General features: G+C 38.6%; 1 long non-coding RNA gene across 1 annotated transcript in view; it reads left to right on the top strand.

The window, feature by feature from the left end:
* Positions 1-2,095, top strand: part of LOC120433420 — a 5,125-nt gene extending 3,030 nt beyond the window's left edge. Inside the window, exons 4-5 of the long non-coding RNA XR_005608548.1 lie at positions 335-432; positions 581-2,095. This is a non-coding gene — a long non-coding RNA (uncharacterized LOC120433420). The remainder of the gene's footprint in view (positions 1-334; positions 433-580) is intronic.
* The last annotated feature ends 10,628 nt before the right edge of the window (positions 2,096-12,723 follow it).

Genomic DNA, 12,723 nt, shown 5'->3' with positions numbered 1-12,723 from the left:
AAGACTAACGATTATTTTTGCAATCAGCAAATTCTTAATCATTCATAAACTCATATATAAATTCGGGCTGTCAGCGTTAATGCATCATCATGATTAACGTGATTAAAATTTTTTACGCAATCAACCCATCTGTAGTGCAGAATGACTCAAAATCCCTGAAATGTCTCTGTCAACACATTTCAGGCAGTTTGTCCATTCTGTGCTCCAGATCAGTTGACTGCATTAAAAAAATTTTATCACGTTAATTGTGATGACGGTGTTAATGCGTGTTAACGCTGACAGCCCTAATATAAGTATGAAACAAAAATAAAGTTCTGTGTTATTTTTTCATTAGATGCTGGACCAGGACCGTGAACCAGGACCTGGAACCAGCACCTGCATGACATCAGGACTTTGAGTTTTGTCCAGTATCATGTTCAGCTGAGAGGAAAGGTTAGAGGAACTTTATTTTTTTTTCCACACAAAGATTTTTATTCTTCACAAAGTGTTTCAACTCATATCTTCTCTTACCTACCCTCATGCTTGTTATTTAACCTTTGTTCTTGTAAAAATTAAGTTTATTTACACTTTCGATCCATAGGTGATCCCTCCACAACCTCAAAGTTTTGCAGTATAAAGGCCAGGCAGCACATTCAGAAACTCATTTTTATTTGGGGCTTCTAGTGTGCTGCCAAGAAGACAGTCGAGATAAAAGATGAATAGGAAACAAGGTACAGACTGGAAGGAGAGCTCAAGTGAAAGATCACATTGTTTTCTGTTTTCTTGGAAACGTACTTTACTTTTTTATCTGTACGTGTAAAATTTTGTGTAAAAATATTAATTTTGACTGTTTTTTATATTTTGCTTGTTTCTTCTGTTTCTATACATTACATTATTACATTATTTTCGTCATAAATGTATTAAATTAGGCCTTTTGCACCTGATTATTTTCATAAAGCTGAAGTTGGATATATGTAAATTTTTTAATAAGCATAATAAGCATCCAGCATAAAACTAAACTCATTCAGATTATGTCTGTTGTATAAATATCTCCAGGTAACTTGTTGGTGATTTTCAAACAGATCTGGACTGACATTTGTGCTGCTACAACTTTCATTTTCTGTATCTGCAAATAATATCTGAACATTTGACTTTTTGGTTATTTATCTGACACTGTTGTCTCACAGCAAGAAGGTCCTGGGTTTGAATCCACCATCGGGCTGGGACTTCTCTGTGTAGAGTTTGCATGTACTCTCCGAGTACTCTGACTTCCTCCCACAATTCAAAGACATGTCGTTAGTCACGTTACGTTAATTGGTAATTCTAAATTCCCCTTCAGTGTGTCTTCAGGCTCCAGACATGTGTCATGCTTTTTGCACCCTTCATTTGAACTTAACTACTTTTGTTTTGAATATGGCTGCTGAGAATTTAGCCAACAATAAAAGTGAAAAACATGATTCTGGAAGTTGTGTCCAAAATGTTCATGATACTGAATGTGAAATTCAACGTCCACTTTGAAGACATTTCATTCAAACTGCTATTTTAACAGCTAGCTCCTAGCTGACCAAGACTGTTTGTTTTTATACAAATTGCTATTTTAACAGCTAGCTGCTCACTGAGCAAGACATTTTGTACTACTTAGTGAATTTAGTCTTGTTCTTGGTTTTGTAGCGTAACTAGGCCAAGAACAAGAGTATGTGGATCTATAGATCCACATATGTTGTCACGGTAATATTTAGAGTTTGTTAAGATTCACTAGTTCTCATATTATAATGGACCTGAAAGACTTGAATAGAACTAAGATGTCATATGTTTCCATACATATCAACCATAATTCATATCCCCAATTTGGTAAATAATGAAATAGAGCAACAAACAATATAAACATGAAGCACAATAATCAAAGTTGTGCTACAAATTGAGCAACTCAAAAAAATTATTGCCAGTCACAATTTTTTTTATAGATGGGAATGTCAATATGAGAGTATACAACATGTTGCACAACTGTAAAGTGTCAGCTAACAATCTGAATGTGGTGGGTAAAGTGTGCAGATGTGGTTTTACTTCAGCTGATAACTTTTCCTTCATTCTGGTGCATCTTATATTTATGACATGAGTGACTAAATTACAAGAAGAAATTATTTGCAATATAATTGTGTTCAGTTTCTTGAATAAATGTGTTTGAATTAAGACAATTTGTAGTTAAATTGAATCATTGCATTTGTTACATCCATGTAAAGTATTGTTTGAACAAATGGTGACACATTTACATACATTAGTTTTGTAGCTCAGCAGTAGAGCGACTAACCACTTCCTTTTTTTGTGGCTCCTCCTCAGATACACATAAAGCTGACAGTAAAGTTCAGGTCTGTTTCTCTCACTGTCTGATGATCATGATGTTCAAGCTAAACCAAGCAGCACTGCTCCTCATTCAGCTGTTAGTGGTGTGGCATGTCTTTGCAGGTAAAGAGCATGTTTTTTGTTGGGGTTTTTTTCTAGATTAAATGCAGATATAATTTTATATTGAATGAATATCTCCGTTAAGCTTTAGACATTTTTGGAGGAGACCAAAGAACTATCCAGATTTTCTACTGAAATATACTTATTATTTCTTTCAATCTTCCATGTTGCTTAAAGACGACCACAGAGCTATGTTGGCGTCCACAGGAGACTCAGTGACGCTGACTTGCAACACATCTGAGAAAAATGCAACACTAATCACCTGGACCAACAACAGATCTGTTTTTCAATATTCCATTGTGCTGAATCGCACCTATTCAGATTTCTCATTTCATAGACTGAAAATAAATCATGAGTTTCCTACAAAGCTAATTATTTTTAGTGCTCAGCCTGAAGATGAAGGACTTTATACATGTAGCATAACAGACAGAAGTGGCGTAAACAGCATTACATGGAATTTAACTGTGTCTGAGAGTCCCAAAGGTAGGTAGCGAAAAAAGGCAGATGAGTCACTTCTAGTAAAGGTCAAACAAGCCATTTAAATTAATTCACTGCTGATTTCATACAGAATCTATTTCATCACAATATTTTCTACACATACTCCCACCTGCGATTGGATTCCTTCTTTGTTGCATCACACTAGCTGTCTTCCTCTATAGGTGAGTAAAAGCTTCACATAACTTCACAATGAATGGATGAATTTGGAATGTTTTGTAGAATTAATGCTGAGTGAAAGCACGAATGAATCTGTGTGTGCTAGTTTGCTGAAATGCAAGCTCTGGCCTGATTTCACTGTATAATACCGAAGTATAGCGACAATAATGGAATATTTATCTTTCTTTTAAAATCAAGGTTTGGTACACAACTCACCACTAAAGTCCATCTGAGAGAGGACAAGGATAACTATAATATTATAGTATTTTATATATACAGAGGAGAGGAGAGACAGAGGCAGGTATAAAGCACATTATGGTAGAAAGTCACATAGGTGGGACCACAGCAATACAGGAAGTGAAATATCAAAGTTGAGAGCCAGTGATGACTACAAAATAAAAGAGGAACAGAAAAAAATAAGATCCATCCATCCATCCATCCATCCTCATCCGCTTTATCCGAAGTCGGGTCGCGGGGGCAGCAGCCTAAGCAGAGAAGCCCAGACCTCCCTCTCCCCAGAATAAGATAAAATGCAAAAAATGATTAAAAATCTACAATAATATACTGACTGCTGATAGATACATACACGGCAATTTGGGTTCAATATTTTGCTCAAGGACAATTTGACATGTGGACTCAGGGAGTGTTACGCCTCAGTCTAGGGGTACAGGAACGTAACATAAGAGTTAAAAAAAAGGAGGTGACCCCGCCCTGGTCCCCAAAACCATACACAGAAAAACCAATTTCTTAGTGAACGGTGGTTTATTTTGTCTACACTGAAAATGAAGCTCCGGGGTGAACAAAGGCCAGAATAACAAACAAAACAAGCTAAGTCAGGAGAGGAGGTGCTATCTAAAACCCTATGTGAAACAAAAACCAAACAAAAGACAAACGCTACACCTAACTCCCTAACTGAAATAAACAGGAGAAAACAGTACAAGGAAAAATAATAAGCCAGCTCACCCCTTCTGTTTCAGTGCTATTTACAATGTGCTATTTACAAGTGAAAACTAATGTACACACTATATACAAAGCTCAAGGTCAAACAATAAACCCGGTAATAAGTCACAGGTATCTCTGAAGAAAATCTTCAAATCACTCAATTTGAAGAAAAAACTCAAAAAATAACTTCAGATATTCATCTAGCCTTAAAATTGCCCAGATCTTTATCAGATCGAGGACTGAGGTGCAAGAACAAGCTCAAGTGCTCTGGTCACAGATGTTTTGGTGACACAAAGTGGATCTAAACACGACTGATCAGGCTGTTTCAATGTTGTGTCCAAGTAATATCTATCAGACTTTCAGTGTGTTAAATACTTTGCAGAATTTAAATACTGTAACAGAAAACTGAATGTTACAAACATTTTTCAGTTGAATCAGAAAAAAGCCTGAGGTACTTTAAAATCTAAAACATTGACTTTCCTTCTGTGCTAATATATATTTTGTTTAGTGTTAAAGTCTTAAGCTTTGATATTTAGTGCTACTCTAATTAGCACTTTTACACAATAGTATAGTATAGTAGTGTAGTGCATTTTCATTTCATGAAAATATATTTTTTTAAAAAGCGAAAAGTATCACTCACATAACTGAAGGAAAATAAATTGATTTTTTTCTCAAAATATGTTGAGAATGGATCAGTATGTGAAGGCACAGATGTAACTGTCCTGCTGAAGCAATGCAAACAGTGATGAAAAATTAATCACAGAATATTCCAAAATTCAACCCTAATACTGCAATATCCACAATAATAACAATACTTAAAGAACTGACATTAATCAGTAACGGGACTCAAACACACAATAATTATACTGCATACACATAAGTGTTTAAATTCACTTTCAAAGACAATTTTCTCAGTTTTTGGCTATTCAAAATGTGTTTTCATACACCTCGCCCATAATTCATACCTCTAATTTGATAAATATTAAAATACAGCAACAAAATATTGATTATTTTCACTATAAATAATCATTACTGTCATAAAATTCTCAAAGTGAAAAAATAGAAAAAGAGGATTTTTGTGATTATTCTAGTCACTGTAAGATAATGTTCACTAATCCTGTCTTATCCCCAAAGGTTGATTCTGTTTATCTTGACGTAGCTTTTTCACTGAAACTAGCCCACTGAATGAACAATGGGCTGTGAGGTCAGTTCCTTGATCATTAATTTACAAATTGTAATGACCATTGATCAACAATCATTGATCAAAGATTATTGATCACTGGCCATGAGTAGCATTCACAGCGAGTTGGAGAACAGCTGCAATCACAGCACTGTAAGATGGTGAAAGATGTACCTTTAGGCCCCCTCCTCGATTCAGAGCTGGTCTTTCACTTTTCAGGTAAATGGCCTCCTTCACTTGATCAAGGAACTGACCTCACAGCCCATTGTTGATTCGGTGGTCTAGTTTCAGTCACTGCACAAATGTACTGTGTATAAGGCTGGGGAAACCTGCAGTCAGCTGAGACTGAAGAAGTCACTTGGATGAGTGACGAAATGTTTCTCCCACTGAAAACGCTACGTCCAGATGAGCAGAATCAACTTTTGGGATTTACTTACCTGGATGAGCATGCATCAAGACTATCCTGTCTTATGTCTGAATCACCTGGAGAGTTCTAAGATTTCATTATCAGTCACTTCTTTTAATTTGCAGGAAAAATTTGATGAAACTAAATCAGGATGCAGTCCAGATTCCTCCTCAGTCAGGAGAAGAGGTCAGAAGATTGTTGCCATCTTTAACACTGTCACATGTCTCTGCCTCTGTGCACTCCACACTGATTTTTATTTTTACTTTGTCTTTATAGACATCTCTCCCTCAGCCACAGGGTGGCAGCACTGATTGTAAAAACAACAGGCAGAGGAGTCAGTATATGGAGAGACTGAATTCAATCTATGATCACTTCTCAACTGAAAAACCTTCCAGTTACTGACAGACATGAACAGTGTCAGAGCAGAAACTGCAAGTGAACTCCATCTGAGGGAGGACACCCGGGCTATAATACCCTCAGCTTCAGCTCAGACAAATGACTGCCTGTGAGCACAGCAGTTCCAACCATCCATCACCATACAAGGAGCTTTTATATCTCAAGGATCTTTGCTTTAATAACTTTGAGAGCACTTAGTTTGACAGAAGTTTTTTCTTCATCTGTGAGTATAAGACCAGGTTCACCAACCTATGTACTGTCAACCTATTGATTGACTATAAGAAAGCCTATGACTCACACACGGATCCTGGAATGCCTAAAACTATACAAGAACCACAGGACCCCAAGAACCTTCATCAGGAATTCAATGGGGATGTGGCGAACAATGCTTGAGGCCAACTTGAAGCAAGTGAGTGGTCAAGGAATTTACCAAGGAGATGCACTGATCTACACAGGTCTGAACCCCCTTAGCCAGATCATCAACAAGACTGGCTAGGGATACCAACTACACAATCAAGCAATCATCAGCCACCACACCTATATCGATGACATCAAACCGTATGCCAAGAGAGAACGAGACATAGACTCACTGATCCATACCACTAGGATATACAGCAATGACACTGTGATGTCATACGGACTGGAGAAGTGTAGTGAGGTGGTAACAAAGAGAGGGAAAGCAGTCAGAACTGAGCGAACTGCACTACCAGAAGGCAACAATGCAGACATCAAGCACAGCTACAAGTCCATCCATACCATGCATGGAGGGTTTCACCATATCCTGAGATTGTACACTAAGCAGAATGAAGGAGAGTGAGTGTCAGTGTCATTATTGCTTTACTCTGCAGAGAAATTATGATAAGGACACTGAATCAGGATCAGTTTCTCCCTCAGTCAAGAGAAGATATCAGAAGAAGGCTGACAAGATGGCGGCGCGCACGGACGCAGCGGCCCGGAGCTCCTACCTTTTCGCACTTTTGGTGGTATTGGGTGTTATCTCACACAGTATAGAGTTACTTCAATACAACAGAGACGATCTACTACAACTAAGCCGTGGAGATCTTCAATTAACATCCGAGTATCTCATCCCCCCGGAGATCGTTAAGCAACCTACGGGGCTACCTGCAACAGCAAACCGTAGGAGGAGACGTTGCGAGCGGAGGCAGAAGAGAGGCAGGCGGGGAGGTTTGCGGGCACGGCTAAGGACTAGTCCGTTTAAACCACCACTCCCGACCATATTCCTCTCCAATGCCCGTTCAATCCGTTACAAACTGGATGAAATACGATTGCAGATCGCCACTCGACAGACTTTTAATAACTGTTCGTGCATGATCTTCACCGAAACCTGGCTGGACAGCGCCATTCCCGATGTGGCTATTGATCTAACAGGCCGCACCGCCTATCGAGCCGATAGATCTGCGGACTCGGGTAAGAAGATCGGTGGAGGGCTGTGCATCTACATTAACAACTTTTGGTGCATGAACGTCACGGTATTGGAAAAACTGTGCAGTACAGAGGTGGAATTGTTGGTGTTAAAGTGCCGTCCATTCTATCTCCCTCGGGAATTTTCTGCCGTTTACATCTGTTTATATTCCACCAGATGCTAATGCTAAGCTAGCGCTAGCACAGTTGAGCTGCAGCATCAATAACAGCCTGGTAGCACATCCGGACAGCGTTTTTATTGCGGCTGGGGATTTTAACCATCCGGACCTGAAATCTGTACTTCACAATTTCCACCGAAATGTGAAGTGTGCTACCAGAGGAGATAGAACGTTAGACCAGGTGTACACCAACATGGCGAATGCATACAGAGCCCAGGTTTATCCCCACCTGGGTCTGTCAGACCATCTCTCCCTTCTGCTATACCCAATATACACACAAAAGATCAAGAGTATTGGGATTACAATTAAAACCGTGAGAACATGGCCGCAGGATGCTACTCCGATGCTTCAGGATTGTTTCCATTGCACAGACTGGGATGTATTCAAGGTGAAGGACACCGACAATCGTACTGCACTGGACAGTTACACCTCCACTGTCTTGGACTACATCTGTTTCTGTGTGGATAATGTAACAACCTGGAAACGACTCCGTGTGTTCCCTAATAATCCACCCTGGATGACACACGGTGTCCAACAACTTATTCGAACGAGGAACAACGCTTTCAAATCTGGAGACCAGGAGGCATACAGTGCTGCCAGGGCCAACCTGAGAAGAGGCATTAAGACCGCCAAACAACAGCACAGGAGGCATATCGAGGCCAGGTTTGAGAACAACACAAACCCAAGGCAGGTTTGGGAGGGCATCAGGGCTATCACGGACTACAAAAGGAGAACACCATCATCCTCAGCCGATAGTCCTACTCTGGCTGAGGATTTAAATTTCTTTTATGCCCGTTTCTTTTATGCAACCATACTACTTTAGCTGTACGGAAGGCCCAACAGCGCCTCTACTACCTGAGGAGACTGCGGAGTGCACACATTCCCAGACCTCTGATGCTGAACTTTTATAATTGTGCCATTAGCAGCGTTCTGATGTATGGATTGCTAGTGTGGTTCCCCAGCTGCACTAAGGCCGATCAGCAAGCACTACAGCGGGTGGTGGAAGAGGCTGGCAGAATTATTGGAACAACCCTGCCAGAGATTAGTAATATCTTCCGCACTCGCTGTCTGAGGAGGGTGCACAGTATCCTGCGGGACCAATATCATCCTGCGCACCACCTTTTCCACCTGCTGCCCTCAGGGAGAAGGTACAGGTCCATACAGGCCAGAACATCCAGATTGGCCAACAGCCTGTATCCACAGGCTGTGAGGCTTCTGAACTCTTTGCCCCCTCTCTCTCATGGACAATAACCATATCTAACTTCTAAATATTACTTGTCATGTTGTATGTTGTTGCTGGGGACTGTTTTATTGCACTGGAGTTATATTTACACTTATTATTATTTTTTATTCACGGGTGTCACGGAAGCTCAAACGCAATTTCATTGTTTTCTGACAATGACAATAAATATTTGAATTGAATTGAATTGAATTGAATTGAATTGAAGATCGTCATCATCTTTAATACTCTCAAATTTGTCTACCTTATTCTCTATCTCAGAGTCAGCGCCAAATTTTATTTTAGCCTTTTGTCTTTATAGGCAGCGCTCTCACAACCACAAGGAGGTGCTCACTGTAAAAATAACAAGCAGAGCAGTCAGTATATTGAGAGGCTGGATTTAATCTGTGGTCACTTTTGAACTGAAAAGCCTTCAAGTTACACAAAGACTTGGATGTTTTTCAGGGAAGTAGGAGGACAACAGGGCTACAATATCCTCTTCAACTCAGAAACACATCTCTGGCCATGAATACAGCATTTCCAACCACTCCCATCCAATCTGTGTGTTCACAAGGAGCACCCAGTTAGGAGAAAGTTTGCATCAAAGGAAGAAGGAAGAGAACTAAACTAAATAAACTGCAGGTCTACACCAAAGTCCAGTGTCAGATAAATGAGGATTATTCGAAACTGTGAATCTGGTTTCGGTAGAGTCCAAGTATTAAAATGTGAGCAGGGAATGGGCATAGTGGATGTCTTTAGGGTGTCAAGTATATTTATTTATACAGGACTTCAAGCTCCCTAAACCATTTTCCTACAATAAGCCCTCAGGAAATTCAGAACTTCACCAAGGCAGGTCACTCTCTGAGTGTTGTACAACAGTGTTGTAATTTTTATATATTAATTTTGTTTTCTTTGTTGTTTTTAAGCATTTTTAAAGAAGTTTCACTGCAGAAAAAATAAAGTGCAAAGTGCAGACTTTTGCTTTTTAATATACTTGCAATAATTTTGAGAATAATTATTTGTATTTTATATAGTTCATTAATGTGGATGTAGTACATGTTTGTTTAGTAAGGTTTCTCTAAATATTTAATAATAAATAGCAAATGAACAAAAGTTTTTTTATGTTAAAGTACATTTTTGGAGTTTAGTTATTCTGTTTTGACATTTTGTATTTTTATATTTATTTTTTTCTTTAGATCTTAGATATTTTTATAGACGAGTACAGAGTTGTGTCATTGTGAAGAAGACACTTGGTGATGTTTACTTGCAGCATATCCAATAACAAAAAATATAAAACAATTATCTCTTGGATTTTAAATATTTCCTTTTGCTAGAATCACTACAGATGAACAGCGGTCGAGTATTTGTCCTACAGCATTCACACTACCCCTCTAAATGCACTTGAAATGAGAGGAGTAAGGACACAGAATTAATTTGACAGCAATCTGCTATCTACTGACATCTAGTGGTGAGATTACAGCTACACACTGTACCTTAAATCAACCTCGCAATTTTAAAGTGACTTTTTAAGACTGACATATTATATTATTTATATTTTGAAATATTATATGATTAAACTTCATGAAACCTCAAATTTATTTTTATTTCATTAACTAAACATAAATCAAGAATTACCCACAAAGTTAAAATGTTTTTAGTGAAGGTCTTTACACATGTAACATTACTAATAGAAGTGGCCCACAGTCCTTCATTACTTCTAATTTTATGCAGAAACCATTTCATCAAAGTATTTTCTATACACACTCTCACCTACAATTGGATTGCTTCTTGAAAAGGTACGTGTTACTCAGTGGGAGATTGGGAAGACATTTCATTTAAACCTTTTGTTTTAACAAATTTCTGCTCACTGAGTAACAATGTTGTTCATTTTTTCAGTAAATCTTTCTAAATCTAAGCACCTTTTGCTACTTTACATTTTGATAATATGATTGAACTTGAGCCCCACTTACAGAGGTATGCAAAAGTTTGGGCACCCTTGATAATTTTCATGATTTTCCTTCATAAATCATTGGTTGTTTGGATCAGCAATTTCATTTAAATATATCATATAGCAGACGAACACATATGATATTTGAGAAGTGAAATGAAGTTTATAGGATTTACAGATTAACCCTCTGAGGTCCAAAATATAATCGACCATTTCTGACTCCTTTTGATTTTACATTTGTATTTCACCTTCAAAATGTTTCATTTTATTTTTTCCCCCTTGCCTTGCTTGGTATCAGGTTTTCTACTTGGTGACAGTGTTTACATTGCAAATGTGCCTTTGTGACATTCATTTGTGCCCTCACTGACACACAGAACAAAACAACGACTACACAACAGACTAACTACAAAGATACACTCCATGCTAAACGCCACAAAACTCCCATATCTAAAAACTCTCTCTCTCTCGCTCGCTCTGTCTCGTTGCCGTTACCGTCACTCCCAAAACTTTCCCCTCTTCCTAAACAACCAAATCCCACGTGTTGACGTGAGGTGGAGGTGGATTTTTTTCTTTCTTTACTGTTTTCGTGCTGTCCTTAGGAAATGCTTTAAAAAACAAACAAAACGTGAGAACAGTATTTAGAAAAAAGCATGGCTTACACACACACACACACACACACACACACACATATATATATATATATATACACATATATGTATTTTATCAGAACTATGGATTTACTGGCCTGTAATTAAAATTTAAAAACTTTGAAGTCCAAACTTTCAACACGGGCTGAAATAGAGACTCAGCGTGGCTGCACCTTGTTGCTATGCTTAAATCAGTCATGTGATTTGGAGGTGCAGCGTGTCTGTGGACCCCAGAGGGTTAATAACACTCACCTTCCTTCCTTTTTCCAGAGTGTAACATCCAACCACCTGTGTGAAATCTGAAATTCCCATGGTGTTGTTCAAAATGTGCTCTGGCTCAATCATAAGCATTGGTTGCTACTGAAAACAAGAAAAGAGCCAGTCCGCTATGGGCTGAACCATTTGTTAATGGTGGAGGGGGGTAACACTATGCAATAAATTCAGTTTTAGCATTTCTATACACTGTTAACTGTAACTACGCTCAAAGTGTTAATGCTATTTTATTTAAAACAACAACAACACTGTCATATGCAAAACTGGGGTGGCACTTGGAGTGGCAAGAGATCATTTTAGGGTGGCACTTGCCACCCCATGCCACCCTTTTAGATCCACCCCTGCCTGACACTCACATGGAGGAGACGCACCCCAGTTGCTGGTGCTGCAAAGCTCACTATAGCCCCGTGGCAGGCGGGGGCGATTCTACGATCAGAGCTTTGGGGGTGCTGAGCACCCAGAGAGCTGCCCAGCCAGGCAAGATAAACTTTACTGGTCACGATGAGACTTCTTCCCTGTCTCTGTCAGTCCCTGCATCCTTAAATGTCTCCAGTTGTCCCGAGTTCTCTCTGATTGTCTCCTTGGTGCATTTAAACCCCTGTTCCTCCCTGTCCTCGTCATCTGTTGTCTTCATCTCCATTATCAGTCATCAGAGTTTTACCATCTCTGTGCAAGTCTGCAATTTTTGGGGGTGCTTGTAAATATAAGAAACTAACAAGAGTTTGAGGTACAGTGTTAAAAATACAAGTAAAATAAAATAAAATAAAATAAAATAAAATAAAATAAAAATCCCAATAAATAAAATGTATGATGAACTGCAGATAAAATGGGTAAATTGAACTTTCATTTTATTTCTAAAATATTCAAACTTGAGAAATTCTTAAATTATAAAATAAATGTATTAATTTAGTGAGCACCCCAAACTATTTGTATTTTTAAAAGAATGAATCAGCCAAGGAAGACACTGAAAAGAAGAAATGCCAGTAGTAAGGTGGAGGTGACTGATATGAGATCTAAC

Source organism: Oreochromis aureus, linkage group 16 (genome assembly GCF_013358895.1).
Source record: "Oreochromis aureus strain Israel breed Guangdong linkage group 16, ZZ_aureus, whole genome shotgun sequence".
Classification (NCBI taxonomy): domain Eukaryota; kingdom Metazoa; phylum Chordata; class Actinopteri; order Cichliformes; family Cichlidae; genus Oreochromis; species Oreochromis aureus.
The sequence above is the reverse complement of the archived record's forward strand: the minus strand, read 5'-3'. Positions and strand labels throughout refer to the sequence as shown.